Here is an 18,753-nt window from a genome sequence, read left to right as displayed (position 1 = left end):
AGGGGGAGGGTGTGCGGGCCCCCGGAGGCCTGGACAGGTCATCATGCTCCAGGTGGCAGTGGCCTACCTCTATAATCAAAGGAGGGAGGTGAGGACCAGGTGAGCGTGAGAAGCCCGTCCACTCCAGCTTCCCAGGGCTTGGGCAGACCATCAGCTCAGGGGTCCCTATCTCACCGACTAAGGAGGGACCCCAAGCGTCTGGCCTATGGCCCTCCACTCAAACATCGAGGCTCACACCCAAGGCTCCAGAAGGTCTGAGGCAGCGAGGACAGGGAGGGATGGCAGAGACCCCCAGAAATCATAGCAAACACCAGCTCACCCTCTGCCTGCTGAGTTCATGCCTGCTGCCCTTTCTTCTCCAGGGCCCTCATTACCAGGAGAAACACAATTCGATCCGACACCAAGGGAAAGCTGAACACCAAGAGAGTTACCAATTCCTTTAAAAAAAATAAATAAAATCACAGGAATGTGCCAAAGGAGGGCACAGGAAACATCAGATGGACGCTCAGCCCCAGATTCTGCTGGCGAGCCCCTGGCCATCCCTTGCTACAGCTCTGGAAACTTCTAAAAGCTGGAAGGGATTCTGTTGCCTACAAGGAGAAGGAATCAGAGTGGAGGGCTGAAAGGGTGGGAAGTGAAGGGATGTCCCTCTTGTCACCCTGCCCCCATGAGGCCCTCTCGAGGCATTGCCTCTTTCGTTCCTCCCCAGAACCCTCAGACCCACCGTGTCCTGCCCCACAGCTGGGCCAGGGATGCCCTGGACTCAGCCAGGAGAGCCCCACAGGCCCTGCACAGAGTGCCAAGGCAGAGTCGCACACCCCGCACCCACCTAAGGTGCCTCAGCCACCCCCACCCGGTGGAGAGCTGGGCCCGTGAGCTGGCACACCAACTGTCAGTATCCTTGGTGTGAAATGCAGACACTGTTCTCCAGTTAGTCTTCACAAATAGGAAAAGTGAGGCTCTGAGGGGTAAGTAACCTGCCCAAAGACAGCGAGGCTTTGAGCCCAGGCCTTGCACCTTGCCGCACTAGACAAGGGGCTTTGAAAACCTTCCCCACTGCTTCTGCCCTAGAGCCTCACACTCCAAGCCTTTTAGCATTAAGTGTCGACTATCACAGACTCCACACGGGGCCAGCCTCCGCCCTCAGGACTCTGGGTGTAGAGGGAAGACGGCTACCGCATTCTATGAAGGAGCAAACCATAGTGGGAGGGGTGAAGTACCTGGCCCAAGTCCCAGGTAAAGGGGAGGAGACGCACCGGGGTGGCTCAGCTGGTTGAGCTTTCAGCTCAGGTCATGATCTCATGGTTCATGAGTTCAGGCCCTGTGTCAGGCTCTGCGCTGACCGTGCAGTGCCTGCCTGAGATTCTCTTTCTCTCCGCCTCTCCCCAACTTGTGCTAAATAAATACATAAATAGATAAAATTTTTTTCTTAAAAAAGTGGGGGAGGGAGAGCACAAGCTAGAACCCCAGGTCTCGGGGAGTGCTGAGGGCACATTGCTCAGGAGCGGTGCTGTACCAGCTGCAGAGCCGGGTGGCAGCCTCCCCTCCCCAGGTCTCCTGGGGTGCACAGCAGACAGGGTGACCCATGAGTGCAGAGGCACCATGTGGAGAGGCAGGTGCTGGGTCCTGCCCGCTGCTGCCCATGGGTTCCCCACAGTGCTGACTCAGTCCTCCTGCCCCACCTCAAGGTAGTTTCTGCAGTGCCCTAGGCCAGCAGCGCCTGGATCAGACACGAGGGTGAGGTCCCCACAGGTCCACCAGATCCACAGCAGGGCCTCCCCCCAAATCCTCACCCTGGGCCCCGGGCCCCCCTTGGCTGTGGCCTCCTCCAGACCTGCAGTCCGTCCAGCCAGGAGGGGGAGGCAGCCAACCTGGGGAGGGTGTTGACATTCTAGCTCATTCGAGCCCACTGCCAGGACAGACCATTAGACCAAATCCGTGAGGCAGAGAAAGGGGATACAAACAAATAAACCCCTGGCTTAGTTTAATATTTCAGAAAAACAACAGTATTTGGGTCCTGTCCCAAGTTCAGCAAATGCATCCAATTAATTGTGGATTTTGTTTCTCATTTTAGATCAGGACTCAGCTAGCACTCCCCACCATTAGCTCATCTGGAAGTCTCCCCTACCTCTAGGGACCCCTAAAGCTCTTTCTTCATGGGAGGTGGGAGCGTTGGTGCCTGTGCCCAGCTCCCCCTCTACCTTTGGGGTCCCCGGAGAGTGTGGATCAGACCCACTCTCTCCAAACCTGACTCTGAGGTCCCTTGATTCCTGGGGCAGCCACGTTCCCACCTCTCTCGTGAAGTTGGTTGGCAAATGTCAGCCTAGGAGGAAACGCCTCAACTCAGGGAAGGGCCAGTTCTGCAACTTCACAAGAGCTGGCTTCCCCACCACACACACACACACACACACACACACACCATGCAGAGGCATGCACATGGGCACTTCAACGGTCTCACCCTAGCCCTGGCTTTAGGGATGGGGGTGGCAGCACCTGGGGAAGACCAACCTGGGGCCAAGTCTGATGAACGAGAGGGAGGAAATCCCAGAGTTTCTCTGAGCCTCAGTGTTCTCACCTGCCGAATGGAACCATAATCCAGTCCCAGTTGCCTACCACCCAGGTCAACAAGACAACAAATAAAATGAAAAATGGCGGGTGTGGGGGTTCCTCATAGACCACTAAATTCCACAGAGACAGGAACACCGTCCTCCCCTCCTAAACTCTCTAGACCCAGCTGGAGCCAGCAGGGACACAGCTCTGCTGCTAGCACTGACAGGAGTCCCCGGGTTCACCTTGCCTCACGGAGAGGAAAGTCTCATGCTTGTCCCTTCCCAGGTGGGCTCACTGAGGCTTGGAGGCCGAGCCAGGGCTCAGCCCAAGTCTCTAAAGCCTGTGGTCTTCCGTTGCACATCAGACTCCTTCATTGAATGAATGAATGATGGGCAAGCCCTCCCCTCTGAGCCCAGCTACGCCCCCTCACCTGGTCCTTGAAAGCACAGCCCACCTGGAGCCATTCACCCTCCCCTCCACCTCATTCAATCTGGCTGTGGCTCAGGGAGCTCTGACTTCCCTCCTTGAGGAGGTGATACCACCACCTCCCAGTTTAGCTTTTTCAGCCAATACAGGAAAAAAGAGGGGGAAAAGGTACACCGCAGTTCCATTTCAAGAATCCTGTTATAAGCAGAACAGCTCAATACACAGAAGCCAGCATGGTCCATACGTGTGGGTTCTCAGGTGCTTCCCCAAGGTGCTCCCTGGGAAAATACCCATGTGTCAGCCCCCCCTCCCCCGGGGACCAGGCACTGACTACATTCACTTCCTCCTGGACCCTCTACACAAGCCTGTACAGCAGGAACTCTTGATCCCATTCACAGAGGAGGAAATGGGGGTGCAGAGAGGCCACAATCTGCCCAGGACCACAGAGTAGGCAAGCGGTCACTGGGGCCACACTCCATTCTCCTGTTAGGGCCTGTCTTCCTCCCGCACACACCTCTTAACCCCAGCTCAGTCTCTGCCCTCGCCCAGCCGCCAGTGCCCCGGGCCCCGGGGAGCACCTGTATCACCCACCATCTATATCTAAACCCAAGGCAGTATCATGTCCTGGGAAAGTGGATGCCCCCTCAGAGTAGAGAAACAGCAGCTCTATGGTGGGCGAGGGTGGGGAGTAGGGTCCCCTTGAGGGGTTGCTTCTGGACCAAGTCTCCTGTGCCTGCCCCGTCCCTGGTGCCCAGTGGGGGGGGCCAGACTCGTCCAGGACTCGGGCGTGTTGGTCACAGTCCTGGGGAGAGGCTGAGCTGAGCAAAGGGTCCAAAGAAAGTAGCAGCAGCTGTTGGAAAAGGGGCCAGTCTGACAAAGGCTCTCCCGTTACCCAATCCCCCTTCCGGCTGCACAGCCTCTGGGAGCCCCTCAAGCCACAGGCCTGAGCAGAAACCCACCAGCACTGCCCCTTAGCCTCCACCCATACAGTAGTACTGTTCCTTTGTCCACTCCTCACCCGGCAGTCTGTGCTCACAGCCAGGGGACCCCACCCTCTGGCAGGACCCCTCCTCCCTTGAGGACCCTCCCCCTCTGAGGACCCTCTCCTACTCCGAGGGGACCCCCACATGGCCATCCGACCCTGGCCTGGCCACAAAGGGCAGAGCACAGGACTGCCTGGACCAGGGGTGAACTGATGCCCTGACAGCCCCTCCTGGCTGTTAAGCTCTCTAGGCCTAGGGGTATCAGTCCCCCTCAGTGCCACCTTGGGGACCCAAAACCCAGAAGCAGGTACACACGTGAAGCAGAGAGTATAAGATGTTGTGCCCTTTCCAGAAAGCCTGGGGGAACAGATGTCACCTAGCGCCTGTGACCCCAGCCCTGACAGGGTGGACCCCAGGAGGGCAGCCCTGCCCCACACCCCCTTGTGTCTTCCCCGGGCACACCTGGTCCCAAGCCGTCCAAGCCTGAGGCCATTCCCTCAAGGGACGCAGGACTCACCCTCTCACGCTGGGCCTCCTTTTCCTCAAAGCCAGGGGCCCCCTGGGCCCTGGACAGTGAGACATGGGGTTCTCGGCTAAGCCCAGACTGGAAGACAGACATATGGCTCAGGCAACACCGTGAGGAAGAAAGATGAGCAGGCTGAGGTGTATAGGAGTCTGGGGTCCCTCCCAGCCCTTCAGGGCCTGCTCCCCCGCCACCTATTCTTACAGTCTCGGGCCCCACCCCCAACCCTCTCACTCACACACATGCCAGCCACCCTCAACAGGCTCCCAGAAACATCCTTGCCCCACCCCCAACACACATCCTGTGTCTTTCAAACCCAGCTTGGGTGCCGCCTCCTCTGAGGAGACTTCCTTGATTGCCCCAGGGTGGATGTGAAGCTCTTCAGGCACCAGTGCCCTTGCCTCAGTATCGCTGGGTGCCTTGACGGGCCCTGGGAGCTCCTCGAGGGCAGGGTCAGGTTCTCTCTCAGTGCCCTCAGTGCCATAGCAGGCAAGCCACAAACGGGAACGACAGCCAGGATAAATAAGGTCACCACGACCTGAGGGAGCGAGTTCAGTGTGAGTGGAAGCATCTAAAACAGGGAGCCAGCAGGGACATCCCTATGAAGGTGCCCTGGGAGCTCCAGGGGCCCAGAAGGCCTGGGAGCGCTGGCCCAGCACCAGCTGCCATGCGTCCCTCCCTACAGCCCTGTGGCGCTGCTGCTGGCAGCCGCCCACTCACTCCAGCCTATGGGGCGCAGCCCAGAGTCGCTGCGGCCCTGGGACTGCAGAGGCGGAGTCGGCTGCAGCTCAGGGCCCTGCGGAGGGGCGGAGGTGGCGGGGGCCCAGCGTATGGCCCCAGGCTTGGACGCAGCATGGGGGGCACAAATGTCCACCCGCAAGGCACCACAGATGGCTCTCAGCGCCCGGAGGCCACCACTGCGGCCAGGCTCCAACTGCCCCCCTCCGCCCATGCTGGGGCCCCAATCCCCCCCATCCGCGGGCCAGGGTGGTTGCAGGTAAGATCCAGGAAGCAGAGGGAAGAGGCCGGGCAAAGAGCACAGTGGAGATGGGACCGAGGGCGGCAATTGCCGCAAGGTCACGGTCCGGCAAACCACACGGACCCCCAGGCCTGCCATCCCCAGCACGTGTGTCACCTAAAAGCTTTCTCAGTTTGGAAGAAGACTCTGGCAGAAGGCCCAGGCCACGTCCTCTGTGGCATCTGGCCTAAGGCCAGGCAGGGCTCCCCAGCAGGGCGCCAGCCCACTCCTGAGAACCCCAGTTTCTGGGCCCAAGCTCTGCAGCCTCTGGCTCAGGTAAGGCCTACCAGGGTCCTGGGCCATTTTATTGTCGGAGGCGGTACCGTGCAGTGATGCCCAGGTCCCTCGGAGTGGCCTGCGCAGGGCAGGAGGTGCCCCCTCCCTCCGACTCCGAGCCCTGAGCTCTAACTGTGGCATTATCTACTCTCTGAAGGCCTGAAATCCCGCAGTCCCGCCCCTCCTACCGCACCCACCCTGCACCCTGAAAACTCAAGGCACCCCCGGGCCTCTGCCGACCCTGCCTAAGGAGTCCACGCACCCCTGTGAAATGAGCACTGCTGAGCTGGGGAGGAGGCGGGACCCTCCCTCGGGGAGCAGATATTCTGGAGGGCATGCCCCAGGCTGGACCCAGGAAAGCTGCCTTCCCACCCCACACAAGTCCACGGGGGTAGGACCCGGGGTAGAGGGCCCCAGACTTTTAGTTCCCGCTCCAGGAAAAGACTTGAGCATGTGCATGTGGTCAGTTCCTCTGCTAGAACATTAAAAAGCAACTAGTATTAACATCATTTCATAAAAGAAACAGTGTTGCAACAATATAAACAGAAGTAGATGGAATCTCCATATAAAGAGTGTCTCTTTAGACTGAATGAACTGGATACAGCTTCTCTATTCCGGAAAACAGGCTCCCATAAACCCACGCCACATTGCCTCCTGCGTCCTCATCTGCATGCAGAAACTCTTGCATTGGACCGCATCAGGAAACATCGGGCAGTCTCCTCACCCCAGAGCCCACCCCACATCCCGAGAGTTAAGGCCACACCCCAAGCATTAGCCTACACAGAGGTGAAGACCCAGCAGGGGGCAAGGGCCCCCAAATCTCATTTAACGGGGAAGGAAGAACACTTTGGGGATCCAAATCTGTCACATGATCCACCTGATAGACAAGGCCTTCCTGGTCAGGAAGGGTCAGGAGGGGCCACTAGAGATTTACACCTCATTTGCATGGCTCCGCAGGAGACCTGGTAATGCAGGGTGTTGACCAGGAGAGCCCATGGGCAAGTCATATGACTGCTCAGCCTCAGTTTCTTGATCTGCTGAATGGGAATCATAATGACCTCACCTGGTTGCAGTGGGGACGAGAATTTTTACCAAGCGCCTGGCACTCAGCAGGTACACAGTAAACCGTGGCTGTTCTTATCAAGTTAATATTTGACAAATCTTCCCTTGGAGCAAGAAGAGCCTGCCTTTCCCTTTTCACCTGCCCAGCCCTGATCACTGTCAGCCCTTAGCATGGAGTCAGTTTTGCCTGAAGTGAGTGGCTTCTTTGGGAGGCAACGACTGCCCCTTCGGGGAGGCCCCAGGACCCCTAGGCGCCAACCAGTTCCCACAAGGGTGCCTCTTCCACAGCACAAGACCAGCTCCTTTGGGGAATGGCAAGCCTCGCTCTTTGTGTGTATCCACTTAGTCTGCACAGCATGCCACAAGGCACATACCCCTGTACCAAGGGAGGGGACAGGCTCAGAGAGGTCAGTGAGATTGCCCATGGGCAGTAATGCCTAGGAAGACACTCAAACTCAGCTTTCTAAAAAGGCTTACAAGCGCCCACCCTCAAGTCTGGGTCATCTTTGGTACCTCCCTCCTGCTCTTTCAGTGGCCCCTCGGACCCTCTCCTACATCCCAAATCCAGGGCCCCCTGCCCAGCCTCCAAAGCTGCCTGGGCCTGTCCTCCGTCACTGCCCTGCTGAGTGGTTCAGCATGGGCATCCTTTTCTTTGCACTTTAAATCCCAAAACAAAGCTGGCCAGGGTCTTCAGAGAAACACAGCCTCCAAGGTTCTAACAGAAAGTCTCCTTACCTGGAGCCCAGAAGCTTCCACTCAGCTCCTCTCTGGCTAGTGCCTTGCACTGTGTGAGTGCCCACGTTCCCATTCACACCTGAGTCCTCAGCAGAGTCCACCTCCTGCCCCTTACCCTCTCCTGGAGCTAGAATGTCAGCTCCCTGAGCATGGGGCTTGGTTTAGTTCAGCTGCGTCCCCCCGTCCCCAGAACAGTGCCCAGCACAGAGTGGGTGCTCAACGTTCATTCCATGAATTAAAAAAGAAAGGATAAGCAATCCCCTACCACTTTACTGATGGCCAAAGTGAAGAAGCCCAGAGAGGGTGGAAAACTTAACCAGGGCCACGGAGTTTATGTGTAGGTAAGTTAAGATTCACTCCAGAACTGTCTGATTCCCTCCCCTGCTGCAGGCTGTGCCTCTAAATACACACACACACACACACACACACACACACACACACACACACACCATCATAAGCCCTGATCAGCTAAGGGCTCAGCAGGGATTAGCTGACTGTAGAGGCCTGTAATGGACACTCACAGGGAGAGGGTTGGGAAGCAGGCCTAGGCAGGGACGGCGGGCACCAGGGCCACTTTGTTGTCCTGCCCTGCCCCACAGAGCTGGCATGTAGTGAGCCCTTGCTATGTGCCAAGAACTGTCCAAGGCTTTACTCTTCAAGACCACTATGTGCAGAGGAACCATTATTACCCCACTTTATACATGAAGGTGCCAGCTCCTGCCCCAGGCCCGAGCCGGGAACAGGGCCACCTCTCTGCCAAGCCCAGCATGCTGTCCTTCTGACATGCCCCTGTGGTCTCTTTCCCTGTGGTAAGAAAGAGGCCTAACACTGAGGGTAGGACTCAGAGATTCTAGAACCTCATGGAAGAAGAACAGTGTGAGGCCTGGCCTTAGGTTCAGGCAGGAGGGAGGGACAGAAGCATTCTCTTCACATTGTGCAAGTCACACAGCTTGTAAGGGACAAGCTGGATCAAGAATGCCTAGTCCAGGGACAGGGTTGGCGAGCTGGTGGTCTGTCGTGCTCACTCTCACCCAGCACCTGGGCCCACACGGACCCTCCCAGAACCCCCTCTCCGTGCCCCATGTGGCTCAGTGAGCACACCCTCCCTGGTCTGCAGGCCTCTGGGCAAAACGGCCTCTCCCTCACTCTGAGTCCTGCTGTGAGCCAGCAGGCTCACCCCCAGACCCCAGTCCAGCCAGGCCCCNCACACACACACACACACACACACACACCATGCAGAGGCATGCACATGGGCACTTCAACGGTCTCACCCTAGCCCTGGCTTTAGGGATGGGGGTGGCAGCACCTGGGGAAGACCAACCTGGGGCCAAGTCTGATGAACGAGAGGGAGGAAATCCCAGAGTTTCTCTGAGCCTCAGTGTTCTCACCTGCCGAATGGAACCATAATCCAGTCCCAGTTGCCTACCACCCAGGTCAACAAGACAACAAATAAAATGAAAAATGGCGGGTGTGGGGGTTCCTCATAGACCACTAAATTCCACAGAGACAGGAACACCGTCCTCCCCTCCTAAACTCTCTAGACCCAGCTGGAGCCAGCAGGGACACAGCTCTGCTGCTAGCACTGACAGGAGTCCCCGGGTTCACCTTGCCTCACGGAGAGGAAAGTCTCATGCTTGTCCCTTCCCAGGTGGGCTCACTGAGGCTTGGAGGCCGAGCCAGGGCTCAGCCCAAGTCTCTAAAGCCTGTGGTCTTCCGTTGCACATCAGACTCCTTCATTGAATGAATGAATGATGGGCAAGCCCTCCCCTCTGAGCCCAGCTACGCCCCCTCACCTGGTCCTTGAAAGCACAGCCCACCTGGAGCCATTCACCCTCCCCTCCACCTCATTCAATCTGGCTGTGGCTCAGGGAGCTCTGACTTCCCTCCTTGAGGAGGTGATACCACCACCTCCCAGTTTAGCTTTTTCAGCCAATACAGGAAAAAAGAGGGGGAAAAGGTACACCGCAGTTCCATTTCAAGAATCCTGTTATAAGCAGAACAGCTCAATACACAGAAGCCAGCATGGTCCATACGTGTGGGTTCTCAGGTGCTTCCCCAAGGTGCTCCCTGGGAAAATACCCATGTGTCAGCCCCCCCTCCCCCGGGGACCAGGCACTGACTACATTCACTTCCTCCTGGACCCTCTACACAAGCCTGTACAGCAGGAACTCTTGATCCCATTCACAGAGGAGGAAATGGGGGTGCAGAGAGGCCACAATCTGCCCAGGACCACAGAGTAGGCAAGCGGTCACTGGGGCCACACTCCATTCTCCTGTTAGGGCCTGTCTTCCTCCCGCACACACCTCTTAACCCCAGCTCAGTCTCTGCCCTCGCCCAGCCGCCAGTGCCCCGGGCCCCGGGGAGCACCTGTATCACCCACCATCTATATCTAAACCCAAGGCAGTATCATGTCCTGGGAAAGTGGATGCCCCCTCAGAGTAGAGAAACAGCAGCTCTATGGTGGGCGAGGGTGGGGAGTAGGGTCCCCTTGAGGGGTTGCTTCTGGACCAAGTCTCCTGTGCCTGCCCCGTCCCTGGTGCCCAGTGGGGGGGGCCAGACTCGTCCAGGACTCAGGCGTGTTGGTCACAGTCCTGGGGAGAGGCTGAGCTGAGCAAAGGGTCCAAAGAAAGTAGCAGCAGCTGTTGGAAAAGGGGCCAGTCTGACAAAGGCTCTCCCGTTACCCAATCCCCCTTCCGGCTGCACAGCCTCTGGGAGCCCCTCAAGCCACAGGCCTGAGCAGAAACCCACCAGCACTGCCCCTTAGCCTCCACCCATACAGTAGTACTGTTCCTTTGTCCACTCCTCACCCGGCAGTCTGTGCTCACAGCCAGGGGACCCCACCCTCTGGCAGGACCCCTCCTCCCTTGAGGACCCTCCCCCTCTGAGGACCCTCTCCTACTCCGAGGGGACCCCCACATGGCCATCCGACCCTGGCCTGGCCACAAAGGGCAGAGCACAGGACTGCCTGGACCAGGGGTGAACTGATGCCCTGACAGCCCCTCCTGGCTGTTAAGCTCTCTAGGCCTAGGGGTATCAGTCCCCCTCAGTGCCACCTTGGGGACCCAAAACCCAGAAGCAGGTACACACGTGAAGCAGAGAGTATAAGATGTTGTGCCCTTTCCAGAAAGCCTGGGGGAACAGATGTCACCTAGCGCCTGTGACCCCAGCCCTGACAGGGTGGACCCCAGGAGGGCAGCCCTGCCCCACACCCCCTTGTGTCTTCCCCGGGCACACCTGGTCCCAAGCCGTCCAAGCCTGAGGCCATTCCCTCAAGGGACGCAGGACTCACCCTCTCACGCTGGGCCTCCTTTTCCTCAAAGCCAGGGGCCCCCTGGGCCCTGGACAGTGAGACATGGGGTTCTCGGCTAAGCCCAGACTGGAAGACAGACATATGGCTCAGGCAACACCGTGAGGAAGAAAGATGAGCAGGCTGAGGTGTATAGGAGTCTGGGGTCCCTCCCAGCCCTTCAGGGCCTGCTCCCCCGCCACCTATTCTTACAGTCTCGGGCCCCACCCCCAACCCTCTCACTCACACACATGCCAGCCACCCTCAACAGGCTCCCAGAAACATCCTTGCCCCACCCCCAACACACATCCTGTGTCTTTCAAACCCAGCTTGGGTGCCGCCTCCTCTGAGGAGACTTCCTTGATTGCCCCAGGGTGGATGTGAAGCTCTTCAGGCACCAGTGCCCTTGCCTCAGTATCGCTGGGTGCCTTGACGGGCCCTGGGAGCTCCTCGAGGGCAGGGTCAGGTTCTCTCTCAGTGCCCTCAGTGCCATAGCAGGCAAGCCACAAACGGGAACGACAGCCAGGATAAATAAGGTCACCACGACCTGAGGGAGCGAGTTCAGTGTGAAGCATCTAAAACAGGGAGCCAGCAGGGACATCCCTATGAAGGTGCCCTGGGAGCTCCAGGGGCCCAGAAGGCCTGGGAGCGCTGGCCCAGCACCAGCTGCCATGCGTCCCTCCCTACAGCCCTGTGGCGCTGCTGCTGGCAGCCGCCCACTCACTCCAGCCTATGGGGCGCAGCCCAGAGTCGCTGCGGCCCTGGGACTGCAGAGGCGGAGTCGGCTGCAGCTCAGGGCCCTGCGGAGGGGCGGAGGTGGCGGGGGCCCAGCGTATGGCCCCAGGCTTGGACGCAGCATGGGGGGCACAAATGTCCACCCGCAAGGCACCACAGATGGCTCTCAGCGCCCGGAGGCCACCACTGCGGCCAGGCTCCAACTGCCCCCCTCCGCCCATGCTGGGGCCCCAATCCCCCCCATCCGCGGGCCAGGGTGGTTGCAGGTAAGATCCAGGAAGCAGAGGGAAGAGGCCGGGCAAAGAGCACAGTGGAGATGGGACCGAGGGCGGCAATTGCCGCAAGGTCACGGTCCGGCAAACCACACGGACCCCCAGGCCTGCCATCCCCAGCACGTGTGTCACCTAAAAGCTTTCTCAGTTTGGAAGAAGACTCTGGCAGAAGGCCCAGGCCACGTCCTCTGTGGCATCTGGCCTAAGGCCAGGCAGGGCTCCCCAGCAGGGCGCCAGCCCACTCCTGAGAACCCCAGTTTCTGGGCCCAAGCTCTGCAGCCTCTGGCTCAGGTAAGGCCTACCAGGGTCCTGGGCCATTTTATTGTCGGAGGCGGTACCGTGCAGTGATGCCCAGGTCCCTCGGAGTGGCCTGCGCAGGGCAGGAGGTGCCCCCTCCCTCCGACTCCGAGCCCTGAGCTCTAACTGTGGCATTATCTACTCTCTGAAGGCCTGAAATCCCGCAGTCCCGCCCCTCCTACCGCACCCACCCTGCACCCTGAAAACTCAAGGCACCCCCGGGCCTCTGCCGACCCTGCCTAAGGAGTCCACGCACCCCTGTGAAATGAGCACTGCTGAGCTGGGGAGGAGGCGGGACCCTCCCTCGGGGAGCAGATATTCTGGAGGGCATGCCCCAGGCTGGACCCAGGAAAGCTGCCTTCCCACCCCACACAAGTCCACGGGGGTAGGACCCGGGGTAGAGGGCCCCAGACTTTTAGTTCCCGCTCCAGGAAAAGACTTGAGCATGTGCATGTGGTCAGTTCCTCTGCTAGAACATTAAAAAGCAACTAGTATTAACATCATTTCATAAAAGAAACAGTGTTGCAACAATATAAACAGAAGTAGATGGAATCTCCATATAAAGAGTGTCTCTTTAGACTGAATGAACTGGATACAGCTTCTCTATTCCGGAAAACAGGCTCCCATAAACCCACGCCACATTGCCTCCTGCGTCCTCATCTGCATGCAGAAACTCTTGCATTGGACCGCATCAGGAAACATCGGGCAGTCTCCTCACCCCAGAGCCCACCCCACATCCCGAGAGTTAAGGCCACACCCCAAGCATTAGCCTACACAGAGGTGAAGACCCAGCAGGGGGCAAGGGCCCCCAAATCTCATTTAACGGGGAAGGAAGAACACTTTGGGGATCCAAATCTGTCACATGATCCACCTGATAGACAAGGCCTTCCTGGTCAGGAAGGGTCAGGAGGGGCCACTAGAGATTTACACCTCATTTGCATGGCTCCGCAGGAGACCTGGTAATGCAGGGTGTTGACCAGGAGAGCCCATGGGCAAGTCATATGACTGCTCAGCCTCAGTTTCTTGATCTGCTGAATGGGAATCATAATGACCTCACCTGGTTGCAGTGGGGACGAGAATTTTTACCAAGCGCCTGGCACTCAGCAGGTACACAGTAAACCGTGGCTGTTCTTATCAAGTTAATATTTGACAAATCTTCCCTTGGAGCAAGAAGAGCCTGCCTTTCCCTTTTCACCTGCCCAGCCCTGATCACTGTCAGCCCTTAGCATGGAGTCAGTTTTGCCTGAAGTGAGTGGCTTCTTTGGGAGGCAACGACTGCCCCTTCGGGGAGGCCCCAGGACCCCTAGGCGCCAACCAGTTCCCACAAGGGTGCCTCTTCCACAGCACAAGACCAGCTCCTTTGGGGAATGGCAAGCCTCGCTCTTTGTGTGTATCCACTTAGTCTGCACAGCATGCCACAAGGCACATACCCCTGTACCAAGGGAGGGGACAGGCTCAGAGAGGTCAGTGAGATTGCCCATGGGCAGTAATGCCTAGGAAGACACTCAAACTCAGCTTTCTAAAAAGGCTTACAAGCGCCCACCCTCAAGTCTGGGTCATCTTTGGTACCTCCCTCCTGCTCTTTCAGTGGCCCCTCGGACCCTCTCCTACATCCCAAATCCAGGGCCCCCTGCCCAGCCTCCAAAGCTGCCTGGGCCTGTCCTCCGTCACTGCCCTGCTGAGTGGTTCAGCATGGGCATCCTTTTCTTTGCACTTTAAATCCCAAAACAAAGCTGGCCAGGGTCTTCAGAGAAACACAGCCTCCAAGGTTCTAACAGAAAGTCTCCTTACCTGGAGCCCAGAAGCTTCCACTCAGCTCCTCTCTGGCTAGTGCCTTGCACTGTGTGAGTGCCCACGTTCCCATTCACACCTGAGTCCTCAGCAGAGTCCACCTCCTGCCCCTTACCCTCTCCTGGAGCTAGAATGTCAGCTCCCTGAGCATGGGGCTTGGTTTAGTTCAGCTGCGTCCCCCCGTCCCCAGAACAGTGCCCAGCACAGAGTGGGTGCTCAACGTTCATTCCATGAATTAAAAAAGAAAGGATAAGCAATCCCCTACCACTTTACTGATGGCCAAAGTGAAGAAGCCCAGAGAGGGTGGAAAACTTAACCAGGGCCACGGAGTTTATGTGTAGGTAAGTTAAGATTCACTCCAGAACTGTCTGATTCCCTCCCCTGCTGCAGGCTGTGCCTCTAAATACACACACACACACACACACACACACACACACACACACACACACACCATCATAAGCCCTGATCAGCTAAGGGCTCAGCAGGGATTAGCTGACTGTAGAGGCCTGTAATGGACACTCACAGGGAGAGGGTTGGGAAGCAGGCCTAGGCAGGGACGGCGGGCACCAGGGCCACTTTGTTGTCCTGCCCTGCCCCACAGAGCTGGCATGTAGTGAGCCCTTGCTATGTGCCAAGAACTGTCCAAGGCTTTACTCTTCAAGACCACTATGTGCAGAGGAACCATTATTACCCCACTTTATACATGAAGGTGCCAGCTCCTGCCCCAGGCCCGAGCCGGGAACAGGGCCACCTCTCTGCCAAGCCCAGCATGCTGTCCTTCTGACATGCCCCTGTGGTCTCTTTCCCTGTGGTAAGAAAGAGGCCTAACACTGAGGGTAGGACTCAGAGATTCTAGAACCTCATGGAAGAAGAACAGTGTGAGGCCTGGCCTTAGGTTCAGGCAGGAGGGAGGGACAGAAGCATTCTCTTCACATTGTGCAAGTCACACAGCTTGTAAGGGACAAGCTGGATCAAGAATGCCTAGTCCAGGGACAGGGTTGGCGAGCTGGTGGTCTGTCGTGCTCACTCTCACCCAGCACCTGGGCCCACACGGACCCTCCCAGAACCCCCTCTCCGTGCCCCATGTGGCTCAGTGAGCACACCCTCCCTGGTCTGCAGGCCTCTGGGCAAAACGGCCTCTCCCTCACTCTGAGTCCTGCTGTGAGCCAGCAGGCTCACCCCCAGACCCCAGTCCAGCCAGGCCCCCCTGGAGCTCAGGGAAGTCTGGAGGCGGCCTTCCGATCTCTCTGTGCCAGATGTCCTGAGCCCCTATAGACATGCTCCCAGAGATGATGCCTTCCGTCCAGCAGGTGAGGGGAACCCTCTCCATCAATATCTCGGGTTCAGGGAGGAGCTGCTTCAAGGATTGAGAGCTGCGGAAGCCTTGTGTAGACTCAGAGGAAAGAGACACACAGCAGGCAGACAGAGAGAGGCCAAGGAACAGGCGACACGGGGCAGGATGTGGGCACGGACAAGAACAGCGGGCAGGAAGAGTCCTCAGACACCCAGGGACAGAGCGACAGACTCCAACATGATAAAGAGAAATGCAGAATGTGGGGAGAGGGGAGCAGCTTTTAGCTGGGGCCTGGGGAAGGAGGGAGGCAAGAGGAGCCTGGTTGCTCCCAGGCTCCTGCAGACCCAGGTGGGCCCCACTCTGGGCACCTGCCCTTCCCTGTGGCACGGCTCTTCCACGGCCGCCGTGAGGATAAGGCCTGCCCGTACAGGCCTCGCTCCAGCGGAGGATAACACGGCCACCTTGCTGGGAGACCTTGACCACCAGGCCAGCATGGTGCCACCGGGCCGTGTGTCAGGGTCCTATAAATAACTGCCGCACCTTCCCTCTGGTGAGCATCTGTGCCGACTTGCCAGTGCTGGGCCCTGCCCCCTGCCAGCCAGGCCTCCCTACTGCTCCCAGCAGGCTCAGGGTGGCCGAGGGGGACAGAGTGCATACCCCACCCCCAGAGCCTCCCTCCTCGCGCTCATCGTCACCCCGCTTTTCCAGCACACGGCCTCCCTCAAGCACGCTGCTGTGCAAGGACGCCTGAGCAGTGGGCCTCAGGGGCGAGCGGGCCAGATTCCACCCCCACCCCAGCTGTCCCTTCTCCCCCACCGTCCCCTCCCCCAAGGGGCCCAGCCCGCCAACCTCTAATCCTCTGTCATCTGACCCAGGCTCCACCCTACCTTTGGCTCTGCCCAGGCACCCTACTGAGGCCCTAAAATGGACAAAGTAATTTATAGAGGGTCCAACAGGCCAAACGCAACGGGAAGATGACCTCATGACGCCCCCGGGCCCGAGCTCCAGGCACACGCTCTGCACCCAGGCACTCTGGGGGCAGCCGGCGGCCCGGGAGGCGAGCGGTAACGGGGCCAAGCTCAGACCCTGCCTGCTGAGCCTTCCGATATACCCTTATGCCCTTCCTCATGACCAGAGGCCATGGGACCTTACAACAGTAAGCTCCAGGGCAGTCAGAGCCAGCACACCCTACTTCCCGCGGGACCCTCGGCTCGTCCCGGACCAGGCACACAGCACGTGTCCAAGGCAGGATTTGCTGACCAAGGCACACAGCACAAATCAGCCCACACACAGGCCTGCATCAGGGCTCCCAGGCCAACAACCCCTCCAATGCCCTTGTTTGTTCCTAAACAGTCACTGTACATCTGCTGGGGCCACAGATCTGCCCTCCCCTCAGGGAGAGCGCCCAGACCAGTGACACAGGGAGTGGGGGGACGATGGGATGGGGAGTGCCAAGCCAAGACCCACGGAGAGACGGAGAGACGCACTAGGCCGGGGCCCCAGGAGAGCTGGCTCCACAGGCACCAGAGGGCAGGCAAGGAAACTTGCGCACACTGTCACCCTCTGAGTCCTGCTGGATGACTGGCCAGGAGCAGATGCAGGGAATCTGGGAAAGGAGAGATGGGGCCCTTCTACCTATGCAGACACTATCCAGGCCCTCCACCAAAGCTAGTGCTCGTCCCTGAGCAGGAAATGCCCTCCTACGGCAACCTGACCACTGAAACTGTCCCCATCACTCACTGATCTGGCAGAGCCTGGGGGAGGGGGGCTCTGAGACCACTGACACTGTGAAGTAGATGGGGTCCTGAAGACCACCAGCAGATGTCGACACACTGAACCACAGGCGGGCAAATGGGAGAGGCATCGGGCTCCGAGAAGGGGGTACTGCAGCAGGGTCCACAAGGGAGGGGACTGAAGGAAGGCTACTCTCCGGCTTCCGACGGGGAGAGGGTCTCCTAACCAGCGCCTGAGGGCCAGAGAGCAGCGGCAGCACTAAACAGCTGCAGTCCCTTAGAACCCAGGCTTGGGCAGTGCCAGCCCTTGGCCAAGGCCAGCATCCATGGCTGACCAGCTGTCAGCCAACTGCCCATGTCACAGAACAGGAGCTGAAGAGGGAGCGGTGGCAGCTCGGTGGGGTCAGTGATGACATACTGCCATCTACAAGGAGGGGACACACTCATGCCTACTGCCCCTGAAATTACTGAGAGATGCTGCTGCAGAGGCAAGGCAAACCAGGACAAAGGGGACACCCAAAGAGCAAAGGGGAGCTAGCGAGGAGTAGGAGGTCAGAGCAGTGGGGGCAGGGAACTGGTCTCAGCTAACCTTCTGCTTCCCATTCATCTTCCTCAGCCCCTAGGAGCAGGAAGTAGGCTTAGCCCAGAGCTGCCGGCTCCAGGCACCTAGATGGATTACCCAGTCTACGGCGAGGGAGGGGGAGGGGGAGGAAGCGAGGGCAGGAGCATCTGCCCCTCCACCCGCACCAATGCTCAGAGAAGCCTTCCCAGCCCCCAGCCAGCTATCTGCGGTGCTCTAATCCCTCTTCCCGCCCGGGCCCGGAGGATGGGGTGGGGGGGTACAGCTGCTGGGGCAAGGCCAGATCTGGAGCCTGGCTGAAGGCCCTAACCTCCACACACAGCCACCCATCTCCTTAGCCTGAGACTACAAGGATGAGCATCGGGACATAGGGAGGCGCCCGGGAAGCTCCAGCCGCCGTCCTCCCCCCACCCCCAGTCACGTGGCCGCATCCTTAGGGAGCCCGCAGGTCTCAGCAGCAGAAGTCATTGTTTATAAACAGCCACCGCCGGGCCGGGGAAGGCCGGCCTGTCCCCAGATTCCTCCTCCCGGCTGAGCGTCGGGCGGGAGGCAGGGCTGACTCCGCTGGGGGCACTGGAGGAGCACCCCGGCTGGAGCGCAGACTCTGCAATCCTAGATTCAGAGTCCGAGTCGGCAGGGGAAGTGGCGTCAGCAGCTGGCGCGATCCAATTCAATGAAACAGAGGTGGCTCGGAATAGAACGGCCAGCCGGTGCGGACCCCCGCCCCCGAGTACTGCATATCCTGCACTGTCAGGGGGCCGCAGGAAGCCGGGGCTCCAGCCCCTCCGCCTGCCGCCCGCCGCTCGGCGCACCGAGGGCTCGGCTTTCCTGAGGCGCCCTCCACGCCCCCAGCGTAGCCCCAGCTCCTTCGGGCCCGCTGCCCGCGCAGGCGGTGGGATCCCCGAGCGGGAGCCGCCACCCGCTCCGCAGCCGCCGGAAACGCCAAGCCCAGGCTCGAGCGGGAGCGCCTCCCCGAGGGGCGCGCTGCGCCCTGCTCCCGGGGGCCGGGCCCGAGCGTCCAGGCCGCGGGCACCTCTCTGGAAAGGAAACTCGATCCCTCCTTCGGCCGGCGGGGACTGAAGGTGGAGAGGCGGGTGGGGAGGAGGGAACGCAGGGCGTAGGAAGCGGCCAGAGGCCTGGAGCCAGCGCTCTAGCACCCGCGGGCCTGGGGCAGCCTCGGGATTCCCGGAGC

At 59.2% G+C, this 18,753-nt stretch overlaps 1 protein-coding gene across 16 annotated transcripts in view; it reads right to left on the bottom strand.

The window, feature by feature from the left end:
- The window catches only part of BIN1 (bridging integrator 1), a 58,123-nt gene that overhangs the window by 38,951 nt on the left and 419 nt on the right, over window positions 1–18,753 (bottom strand). The gene's annotated exons all lie outside the window — the stretch shown is intronic.

The sequence above is a fragment of the Crocuta crocuta genome, unplaced genomic scaffold, assembly GCF_008692635.1.
Source record: "Crocuta crocuta isolate KB4526 unplaced genomic scaffold, BGI_CrCroc_1.0 scaffold5, whole genome shotgun sequence".
NCBI lineage: Eukaryota > Metazoa > Chordata > Mammalia > Carnivora > Hyaenidae > Crocuta > Crocuta crocuta.
The sequence above is the reverse complement of the archived record's forward strand: the minus strand, read 5'-3'. Positions and strand labels throughout refer to the sequence as shown.